Source organism: Salmo salar, unplaced genomic scaffold (assembly GCF_905237065.1).
Source record: "Salmo salar unplaced genomic scaffold, Ssal_v3.1, whole genome shotgun sequence".
Classification (NCBI taxonomy): Eukaryota; Metazoa; Chordata; class Actinopteri; order Salmoniformes; family Salmonidae; genus Salmo; species Salmo salar.
In genome coordinates this window covers 1-12679 of record NW_025548140.1, presented here as the reverse complement: position 1 = coordinate 12679, position 12679 = coordinate 1, and positions in this window count along the sequence as shown.

Genomic DNA, 12679 nt, shown 5'->3' with positions numbered 1-12679 from the left:
CCACTATCTAAATGCGCTAGTGTTTTTCAGCCAGGGCCTGCAAAGACATCATTCAGCTTTTTGCCGCCTTCTGAGAGCCTATGGGAGCCATAGGAAGTGTCACGTTACAGCAGAGATCCACTGTCTTGGATAGAGATGATCAAGAAGGCAAAGAAATGGTCAGAGAGGGCGCTTCCTGTTTGGAATCTTCTCAGGTTTTGGCCTGCCAAATGAGTTCTGTTATGCTCACAGACACCATTCAAACAGTTTTACAAACTTTGGAGTGTTTTCTATCCAAAGCTAATAATTATATGCATATTCTAGTTTCTGGGCAGGAGTAATAATCAGATTAAATCGGGTACGTTTTTTATCCGGCCGTGAAAATACTGCCCCCTATCCATAAAAGGTTAACAGATGAAAGCCTTGTGGTGACACTTCCATAGATGTTGGCATTTTTACGATCAATATCTGCCTTTTCCCCAGGTCAGATTACCACAGTAGGAGAGTCTCAGGTCAGAGAACCACAGTAGTACAGTCCCAGGTCAGATTACCACAGTAGCAGAGTCTCAGGTCAGAGAACCACAGTAGTACAGTCCCAGGTCAGATTACCATAGTAGTACAGTCCCAGGTCAGATTACCACAGTAGTACAGTCCCAGGTCAGTTTAGCACAGTAGTAGAGTCCCAGGTCAGTTTACCATAGTAGTAGATTCCCAGGTCAGTTTAGCACAGTAGTAGAGTCCCAGGTCAGATTACCACAGTAGTACAGTCCCAGGTCAGATTACCACAGTAGTAGAGTCCCAGGTCAGTTTACCACAGTAGTAGAGTCCCAGTTCAGTTTAGCACAGTAGTAGAGTCCCAGGTCAGATTACCACAGTAGTACAGTCCCAGGTTGATTTACCACAGTAGTATAGTCCCAGGTCAGATTACCACAGTAGTAGAGTCCCAGGTCAGATTCAACTATGTTCTATTATTCAGTTGATTGATGTTTAAAGTCAGTAGATCATAGGACTGTCTAGAAGCGTTCCAAAGCGATGGAAAAGCATTTGGTTTATAACTGGCACAATAAGAGGAGAATGGTATTTGTGAGAACAGTTCCTATACCACATAATGTACACTCCAGTAGTTATGGTACAGTCACAGTAGAGAGTGATGTTGTCTCCTGGTCTGACTCTCAGCTCCACCTCTGCTGCAGAGATCCCATCCTGACTGGAGGAAACAGCACCTACAGGTAACAGAGGAACAGTGTTAGGATGAACTGACTGGAGGAAACAGCACCTACAGGTAGCAGAGGAACAGTGTTAGGATGAACTGACTGGAGGAAACAGCACCTACAGGTAACAGAGGAACAGTGTTAGGATGAACTGACTGGAGGAAACAGCACCTACAGGTAGCAGAGGAACAGTGTTAGGATGAACTGACTGGAGGAAACAGCACCTACAGGTAGCAGAGGAACAGTGTTAGGATGAACTGACTGGAGGAAACAGCACCTACAGGTAACAGAGGAACAGTGTTAGGATGAACTGACTGGAGGAAACAGCACCTACAGGTAGCAGAGGAACAGTGTTAGGATGAACTGACTGGAGGAAACAGCACCTACAGGTAACAGAGGAACAGTGTTAGGATGAACTGACTGGAGGAAACAGCACCTACAGGTAGCAGAGGAACAGTGTTAGGATGAACTGACTGGAGGAAACAGCACCTACAGGTCGCAGAGGAACACTGTTAGGATGAATCACAGAATGTCACTTTGACATCATAAACTTCTCCACATGAAAATATAAACATCATGTCTTTACCACAGTCATCACAATATCACAATAATAAGATAACAAATCTAGTCAACCATAAAACCACATAAAGAAATCATCTATCATCCAGCTATAAGACCCAGTAAAAAAGTTACTCACATAAGAATGCAATCAGAGTGACACACAGCCTGTCCATCTGGTGGTCTGATGGTCTGATGGTGACTGTCAGAGAGTAGCTGGGTCTTTGAGTAACAAGGTCTTTGCTGTGTATTTCTGTGTTCATGACTAGATGTACTTTACCATGAAAGGACATACGAGCAGCGATTGGTTCGATCGAGTTGAAAGTTTTCAGCTTGTGGTCCTTTTCTCGGAAACCCATGTTGTGACAGGAAGAGGAGGGTCTAGCATCGAGGTAAACAGGTTTCACACCAACGTGACGTCAATGGAAAATATTCAGCTTCTTTGCGGTGGTTTACATATAGCAACACTGATGGGCATCAGAGGATGATCAATTCAACATCTTTTAAAAAACGAACTAAAAACATCCCATCTACGCAGAAATCCTGAGTCTATATGAACTAGTTAATATATGATCTAGTTTAGGTGGTGTGACTCTCAGAGACTGACATCTTGGTCTTTAAACAGGAACAGACAGCTGGTGTTTCTCACCACAACACTGTTGTCATGGAGACCCACGAGGTCACAGGACACAACATGAAAAGAGATACTGAGTATGTTTCATTTCATGATGGATCTTTGTATTTAGAAGATTAAACTATGGTGGTGATAGTTAACTACAATACCCAAGATGCATTGGAGGATGTGCTATATACCCAGTGTTAAACAGTACTTTTTATACCATCTGATGAATGATCTCTGTGTTCATCAATGAACAGTGGACAATCAGTTAACATCCACACTCTGGTCAATATGTGTGAAGGGGAGAGATATATGTGACAGATTAACTTGTAATAACAACGTTTGGACTCTCTTCCTCAGACTGAATGTATGTGTTTACATATATGTGGGTATATGGGATTGTTCATTCATATGATTGTATATCATATATAGTCCTATTAGTGTTGTTGTGGTTTACTCAGCTAGTGATGCTACTCTGTAGGGGAGGGGTTAAGGGGGGCCTGGGTTTCAGGTCTGAGGGGAGGACTGAGGAGTTGAACTCTATTCTAGTCTGTATAAACCACAATAGATTCCATCTTCTTATCACGTCAACTGCTTTGCCAGCGCTACTGTGGCCCTGCAAATGTTTGTGTGTGTGTGTGTGTGTGTGTGTGTGTGTGTGTGTGTGTGTGTGTGTGTGTGTGTGTGTGTGTGTGTGTGTGTGTGTGTGTGTGTGTGTGTGTGTGTGTGTGTGTGTGTGTGGGTTTGGGTGTGTGTGTGTTTGGGTGTGTGTGGGTGTGTTTGGGTGTGTGTGTGTGTGTGTGTGTGTGTGTGTGTGTGTGTGTGTGTGTGTGTGTGTGTGTGTGTGTGTGTGTGTGTGTGTGTGTGTGTGTGTGTGTGTGTGTTACCTCTGCCTCTCTATCCTCTGGGAAGGAGGGGGTGGTTTGGTGCAGACCTGCAGAAACCACAATTGTTTTTCATCACTGTCACATGTCACTTGGTCAGCCACTGTGGCTTACGCTGTGTGTGTGGGGGGTGGGGGTGTGCATGTCTCTGAAAAGAGAGAGAGAGAGACAGAGAGAGAGAGAGAGATGGGGAGACAGAGAGAGAGAGAGGGGGGAAGAGAGAGAAAGAGGGGAGTCAGATGGAGAGGAGAGAGAGACAGAGAGAGAGAGGAGAGTCAGAGAGATAGAGATAGAGACACAGAGAGAGAGAGAGAGAGAGACATAGAGAGACTGAGAAAGAGTCACAGAGAGAGACAGAGAGAGAGAGAGAGAGGTGAGTCAGAGAGAGACAGAGAGGGGAGACAGAGAGAGGCAGAGAGAGGGGGAGTCAGAGAGATACAGAGAGAGACAAAGAGAGTGAGGGGAGTCAGAGAGAGTGAGGGGAGTCAGAGAGAGAGGGGGGGTGTGTGCACGTTGTCTCTGTGTCTGTTCATGTTATCTCTATATGTGTGCACGCTGCATGGGAATGCCCCTTTCCCCAATGACATGGCCAAGGTCAGTGCACCTGTGTTCTCTGTGTAGTCATCTCTGACCATGGCTGTACTTCTCAATCACCACTAGATGGCAGTGTGTCTGTTTCTCTCAATCACCACTCGACGACAGTGTGTCTGTTTCTATCAATCACCACTAGATGGCAGTGTGTCTGTTTCTCTCAATCACCACTAGATGGCAGTGTGTCTGTTTCTCTCAATCACCACTAGATGGCAGTGTGTCTTTTTCTCTCAATCACCACTAGATGGCAGTGTCTGTTTGTTCAGCTGTGAATCACACAGGGCCACGGTGGCTGAGTAGTGATGAAAGTTCAGCAGCTGTACAGGTTACAGTATGTGTGTGTGTGTGTGTGTGTGTGTGTGTGTGTGTGTGTGTGTGTGTGTGTGTGTGTATATATATATATATATATATATATATATATACACACAGGCTGGTACAGAATGACCTACTGATGACCAGACACATTAACCTTCAAGATACATTAAACTTCAGACTAATGTTATTGTTTGGTCGAATTGGTCATTACTGAAAATTGTTTGGGTTCAAGATTAGTACAAGGAATTATGACAGAAATTATGCATATTCTGAATCTGCATGTCATTTATAGAAGTTGATTGGAATTACATAATCAGTTCATTATTAATGTTGCACACACACACACACACACACACACACACACACACACACACACACACAGTCTTGCACGACTAACCTTATGGGGACACACAATTGATTCCCATTCAAAATCCTATTTTCCCTAACCCCTATCCCTAACCCTAACCTTTAACCCCTATCCCTAACCCTAACCTTTAACCCCTATTCCTAACCCTAACCTTTAACCCCTATTCCTAACCCTAACCTTTAACCCATATTCCTAACCCTAACCTTTAACCCCTATCCCTAACCCTAACCTTTAACCCATATTCCTAACCCTAACCTTTAACCCCTATCCCTAACCCTAACCTTTAACCCATATTCCTAACCCTAACCTTTAACCCTTATCCCTAACCCTAACCTTTAACCCATATTCCTAACCCTAACCGTAACCCTAATCCCCCTAGAAATAGCCTTTTTCCTTGTGGGGACCAACAGAATGTCCCCTGTTGGTAAATTCATTCTTAGTTTAATACCTCTGGTCCCCACAAGTATAGTTAAACACATCCACAAACACACACACACACACACACAAACACAAACACAATGCCAAGACTAGGATCACGTCTGTCCATGGTCCAGCCAAAGAGAGCAGAGAAGCAGATGAGTAGGTTAGGAGAGCCTATGTTTGGCTAGCCAGACCAGCTGCTATCTCTCTCTCTCTCTCTCTCTCTCTCTCTCTCTCTCTCTCTCTCTCTCTCTCTGATAACTTCCTTCATCCTTTTTCTCTTTCTCCATATCTGAGCATCGTCTGTCTGTCTGTCTGTCTGTCTGTCTGTCTGTCTGTCTGTCTGTCTGTCTGTCTGTCTGTCTGTCTGTCTGTCTGTCTGTCTGTCTGTCTGTCTGTCTGTCTGTCTGTCTGTCTGTCTGTCTGTCTGTCTGTCTGTCTGTCTGTCTGTCTGTCTGTCTGTCTGTCTGTCTGTCCCTCTCTCTCATATCTTCCCTCCCTTTAACCCTGTCAGTCTCCCTCCCTCCCTTTGTTGACTGACTAACACCAATCACACACACACACACACACACACACACACACACACACACACACACACACACACACACACACACACACACACACACACACACACACACACACACACACACACACACACACACACACACACACACACAGTGCAGAAGTAGAGCAGGTGTAAGGAGATGGGGAGGAGACGGGAGGGAACAGGTGGATGAGTTAAATGATGGAGAGAATAAAAGCTTTCCTCTCCTCCTTTCTCCTCATAATGTATAGATCTATAATGTCTAGATCCATAATGTCTAGATGTATAATCTATAGATCCATAATGTCTAGATCTATAATGTCTAGATCCATAATGTCTAGATGTATAATCTATAGATCCATAATGTCTAGATCTATAATGTCTAGATCCATAATGTCTAGATGTATAATCTATAGATCCATAATGTCTAGATCTATAATGTCTAGATCCATAATGTCTAGATGTATAATCTATAGATCCATAATGTCTAGATCTATAATGTCTAGATCCATAATGTCTAGATGTATAATGTCTAGATCCATAATGTCTTGATCCATAATGTCTAGATGTATAATCTATAGATTCAGAATGTACAGCTCCATAATGTCTTGATCCATAATGTCTAGATGTATAATGTCTAGATCCATAATCTAGTCTGTCACTGATCAGATGTTTATAAAACCAAGAGACACACACACACGTACTGTAGGTGCATTAGGGACTCGCCCTCAAACATCCACACACACTCTCTGACTTGCATGTATCCACAAACAAACAGACACACTCACACTCACACACACTAATACTTCTACTACCAATGCAAAATAAACTCTATTACAATAACTCAGAAATACTCTTCTACTCAATAATCTGTACGACTTTTAAATTGAACGCAACCTGGAGCAGAGAGATAGACTGTAACGATGTCGCGGAACAGAACATTTTTGAAAATATATTCCATTAGAGAATGAAAATTAAAAGATGAAAGAGAGGACCAGGTGAAGAGAGGACATTGTAAGAGTAAAGCCAGAAAGAGAGACAGGAGAGAGAGAATAAGATGCAGAAAGGAGAGAGGGAATAAAAGACAGAAAGGAGAGAAAGGAGAGATGGAATTAAAGACAGAAAGAGAGAAAGGAGAGAGGGAATAAAAGACAGAAAGACAGAAAGGAGAGAGGGAATAAAAGACAGAAAAACAGAAAGGAGAGAGGGAATAAAAGACAGAAAGACAGAAAGGAGAGAGGGAATAAAAGACAGAAAGGAGAGAGGGAATAAAAGACAGAAAGGAGAGATGGAATAAAAGACAGAAAAACAGAAAGGAGAGAGGGAATAAAAGACAGAAAAACAGAAAGGAGAGAGGGAATAAAAGACAGAAAGACAGAAAGGAGAGAGGGAATAAAAGACAGAAAGGAGAGAGGGAATAAAAGACAGAAAGACAGAAAGGAGAGAGGGAATAAAAGACAGAAAGGAGAGAAAGGAGAGAGGGAATAAAAGACAGAAAGGAGAGAAAGGAGAGAGGGAATAAAAGACAGAAAGACAGAAAGGAGAGAGGGAATAAAAGACAGAAAAACAGAAAGGAGAGAGGGAATAAAAGACAGAAAGACAGAAAGGAGAGAGGGAATAAAAGACAGAAAGGAGAGAGGGAATAAAAGACAGAAAGGAGAGATGGAATAAAAGACAGAAAAACAGAAAGGAGAGAGGGAATAAAAGACAGAAAAACAGAAAGGAGAGAGGGAATAAAAGACAGAAAGACAGAAAGGAGAGAGGGAATAAAAGACAGAAAGGAGAGAGGGAATAAAAGACAGAAAGACAGAAAGGAGAGAGGGAATAAAAGACAGAAAGGAGAGAGGGAATAAAAGACAGAAAGGAGAGATGGAATTAAAGACAGAAAGGAGAGAGGGAATAAAAGACAGAAAGAGAGAAAGGAGAGAGGGAATAAAAGACAGAAAGAGAGAAAGGAGAGAGGGAATAAAAGACAGAAAGACAGAAAGGAGAGAGGGAATAAAAGACAGAAAGGAGAGAGGGAATAAAAGACAGAAAGGAGAGAGGGAATAAAAGACAGAAAGGAGAGAAAGGAGAGAGGGAATAAAAGACCATAAGTAGAAAGGAGAGAGGGAATAAAAGACAGAAAGGAGAGAAAGGAGAGAGGGAATAAAAGACAGAAAGGAGAGAAAGGAGAGAGGGAATAAAAGACAGAAAGGAGAGAAAGGAGAGAGGGAATAAAAGACAAAGTAGACAGAGAATAAAAGACAGAAAGGAGAGAAAGGAGAGTGGGAATAAAATACAGAATAATACTGTTTCTCTTCATCTCTGTGTCTATTTCCTGGCTGTGGAGCGGTTCTGACCCTGTGGCTAAGATTCTGCCTTCAATCACGGTTTCGGTGGAGATGGAAATTAGAACGTTCCCCGGTCTCTGTCTCTGTACACCTTGGCCTTACGGCACCTATACACACACACACATCTCAATGGCCCCCCCATGGTTCTCCCCCGAGGGCTAAACACGTATCTCAACTCTGATTCACACACACAAACACACACACACACACACACACACACACACACACACACACACACACACACACAAACACACACACACACACATCTTAACGGTCCCCCCAACTGTTCTCCCCTGAGCACTAAACACGTATCTCCGCTCTGATTATGATTCTCTTTCATAAAAACACAGATCGTCCGCTCTGGGCCCAGTTTGACATGAATCCGGTCTGATAGATCCTTTAGCACCCAGATCATTCAATTAAGGGGAAACACAACGCAGAATGTTCCGGTCACCGGTTCTGTCTTCACTCCAGACCATAGAGGAGGTGGGACATGATTAAACCCCAGACCATAGAGGAGGTGGGGGGACATGATTACACCCCAGACCATAGAGGAGGTGGGGTGACATAATTAAACCCCCAGACCATAGAGGAGGAGGTGGGACATGATTAAACCCCAGACCATAGAGGAGGTGGGGGGACATGATTAAACCCCAGACCATAGAGGAGGTGGGGGGACATGATTACACCCCACCAGAAGTATGTGATATGATAGTAAACACATCCTGTAGTGCACTGTGAACTACACAATGTGTGTGTGTGTGTGTGTGTGTGTGTGTGTGTGTGTGTGTGTGTGTGTGTGTGTGTGTGTGTGTGTGTGTGTGTGTGTGTGTGTGTGTGTGTGTGTGTGTGTGTGTGTGTGTGTAAAGTGTAAAGTGTAAAGTGTATAGTGTGGGAGTTGTGTGGTAGTGCTGAGCGATGAGTGCATTTTGAGGTCAGATCGTTTTTGGTTTGATTAATAAAAAAGAATCATGGGGTTTTGTGTTTCAGTATTAATTGGGGACATTAAATGCACTGTGCATCATGTGGGTTGAATGCTGTAACTACACAGAATATAACAGACGATGGTGACTTCCTGTTACTGATTATCTCCTATCAAACATAATTTATTCACTTTACTTTACTTTAATAATATATTTCTGTGTATTACATTTGTTTTATTTGGACTAGTGAATCTGGTTTTATACTAGCTGGGGAACAGGACCGAGGTGTTCTCCTCACAGTAGATGGTGTGGACTAGTGAATCTGGTTTTATACTAGCTGGGGAACAGGACCGAGGTGTTTTCCTCACAGTACATGATGTGGACTAGTGAATCTGGTTTTATACTAGCTGGGGAACAGGACCGAGGTGTTTTCCTCACAGTAGATGGTGTGGACTAGTGAATCTGGTTTTATACTAGCTGGGGAACAGGACCGAGGTGTTTTCATCACAGTAGATGGTGTGGACTAGTGAATCTGGTTTTATACTAGCTGGGGAACAGGACCGAGGTGTTCTCCTCACAGTAGATGGTGTGGACTAGTGAATCTGGTTTTATACTAGCTGGGGAACAGGACCGAGGTGTTCTCCTCACAGTAGATGATGTGGACTAGTGAATCTGGTTTTATACTAGCTGGGGAACAGGACCGAGGTGTTCTCCTCACAGTAGATGGTGTGGACTAGTGAATCTGGTTTTATACTAGCTGGGGAACAGGACCGAGGTGTTTTCATCACAGTAGATGATGTGGACTAGTGAATCTGGTTTTATACTAGCTGGGGAACAGGACCGAGGTGTTCTCCTCACAGTAGATGGTGTGGACTAGTGAATCTGGTTTTATACTAGCTGGGGAACAGGACCGAGGTGTTCTCCTCACAGTACATGATGTGGACTAGTGAATCTGGTTTTATACTAGCTGGGGAACAGGACCGAGGTGTTTTCATCACAGTAGATGGTGTGGACTAGTGAATCTGGTTTTATACTAGCTGGGGAACAGGACCGAGGTGTTTTCATCACAGTAGATGATGTGGACTAGTGAATCTGGTTTTATACTAGCTGGGGAACAGGACCGAGGTGTTTTCATCACAGTAGATGGTGTGGACTAGTGAATCTGGTTTTATACTAGCTGGGGAACAGGACCGAGGTGTTCTCCTCACAGTAGATGATGTGGACTAGTGAATCTGGTTTTATACTAGCTGGGGAACAGGACCGAGGTGTTCTCCTCACAGTAGATGATGTGGACTAGTGAATCTGGTTTTATACTAGCTGGGGAACAGGACCGAGGTGTTTTCATCACAGTAGATGGTGTGGACTAGTGAATCTGGTTTTATACTAGCTGGGGCACAGGACCGAGGTGTTCTCCTCACAGTAGATGATGTGGACTAGTGAATCTGGTTTTATACTAGCTGGGGAACAGGACCGAGGTGTTCTCCTCACAGTAGATGATGTGGACTAGTGAATCTGGTTTTATACTAGCTGGGGAACAGGACCGAGGTGTTCTCCTCACAGTAGATGGTGTGGACTAGTGAATCTGGTTTTATACTAGCTGGGGAACAGGACCGAGGTGTTCTCATCACAGTAGATGGTGTGGACTAGTGAATCTGGTTTTATACTAGCTGGGGAACAGGACCGAGGTGTTCTCCTCACAGTAGATGATGTGGACTAGTGAATCTGGTTTTATACTAGCTGGGGAACAGGACCGAGGTGTTCTCCTCACAGTAGATGATGTGGACTAGTGAATCTGGTTTTATACTAGCTGGGGAACAGGACCGAGGTGTTCTCCTCACAGTAGATGGTGTGGACTAGTGAATCTGGTTTTATACTAGCTGGGGAACAGGACCGAGGTGTTCTCCTCACAGTAGATGGTGTGGACTAGTGAATCTGGTTTTATACTAGCTGGGGAACAGGACCGAGGTGTTCTCCTCACAGTAGATGATGTGGACTAGTGAATCTGGTTTTATACTAGCTGGGGAACAGGACCGAGGTGTTCTCCCTCACAGTAGATGATGTGGACTAGTGAATCTGGTTTTATACTAGCTGGGGAACAGGACCGAGGTGTTCTCCTCACAGTAGATGGTGTGGACTAGTGAATCTGGTTTTATACTAGCTGGGGAACAGGACCGAGGTGTTCTCCTCACAGTAGATGATGTGGACTAGTGAATCTGGTTTTATACTAGCTGGGGAACAGGACCGAGGTGTTCTCCTCACAGTAGATGGTGTGGACTAGTGAATCTGGTTTTATACTAGCTGGGGAACAGGACCGAGGTGTTTTCATCACAGTAGATGGTCTGGACTAGTGAATCTGGTTTTATACTAGCTGGGGAACAGGACCGAGGTGTTTTCATCACAGTAGATGATGTGGACTAGTGAATCTGGTTTTATACTAGCTGGGGAACAGGACCGAGGAGTTTTCCTCACAGTAGATGGTGTGGACTGCGTGTGTCAATATGTTTTGTGTATTTGAGATAGTGTTGCATTAGGATACTTTAATGGGGCCAATATTGTTAGAGGGGAGAATGTATCTTGAGTACTCTCTGAAAGTGAATTTCACTCAGGAAGTATTTTTTTAGACACACACACACACACACACACACACACACACACACCCCCCACACACACAACACGGAGATGAGATAGTGGCATAAGGTGGTTTATTTTTAGGGCGAAATGATGGATGAAAGGATAAAGAGAGGAAGGTTAAGACCCTTCCTCCTCTCTCCTCCTCTCTTCTCCTCCTCCTCCTCTCTCCTCCTCCTCTCTCCTCCTCTCTCCTCCTCTCTCCTCCTCCTCTCTCCTCCTCCTCCTCCTCTCTTCTCCTCTCTCCTCCTCCTCTCCTCCTCCTCCTCCTCTCCTCCTCTCCTCCTCTCTCCTCCTCTTCCTCCTCTCTCCTCCTCCTCCTCTTCCTCCTCCTCTCTCCTCCTCTCTCCTCCTCCTCTCTCCTCCTCTCTCCTCCTCCTCCTCTCTCCTCCTCCTCCGCTGATGAAAACTACAAGAAAAACATGAAAAATAGATGAACAGAAAGTCGTCCTTCCGGAATCCCAGAGAGAATGGGGAGAATGAGAGAAAGGAAGACCAGAGGAACAGAGAGATCACAGAGGAACAGAAGAAGAAAGACCAGAGGAACAGAGAGATCACAGAGGAACAGAAGAAGAAAGACCAGAGGAACAGAGAGATCACAGAGGAACAGAAGAAGAAAGACCAGAGGAGCAGAGAGATCACAGAGGAACAGAAGAAGAAAGCAGAGGAACAGAGAGATCACAGAGGAACAGAAGAAGAAAGACCAGAGGAACAGAGAGATCACAGAGGAACAGAAGAAGAAAGACCAGAGGAACAGAGAGATCACAGAGGAACAGAAGAAGAAAGCAGAGGAACAGAGAGATCACAGAGGAACAGAAGAAGAAAGACCAGAGGAGCAGAGAGATCACAGAGGAACAGAAGAAGAAAGACCAGAGGAACAGAGAGATCACAGAGGAACAGAAGAAGAAAGACCAGAGGAGCAGAGAGATCACAGAGGAACAGAAGAAGAAAGACCAGAGGAACAGAGAGATCACAGAGGAACAGAAGAAGAAAGACCAGAGGAACAGAGAGGTCACAGAGGAACAGAAGAAGAAAGACCAGAGGAACAGAGAGATCACAGAGGAACAGAAGAAGAAAGACCAGAGGAACAGAGAGATCACAGAGGAACAGAAGAAGAAAGACCAGAGGAGCAGAGAGATCACAGAGGAACAGAAGAAGAAAGACCAGAGGAACAGAGAGGTCACAGAGGAACAGAAGAAGAAAGACCAGAGGAACAGAGAGATCACAGAGGAACAGAAGAAGAAAGACCAGAGGAACAGAGAGATCACAGAGGAACAGAAGAAGAAAGACCAGAGGAACAGAGAGAT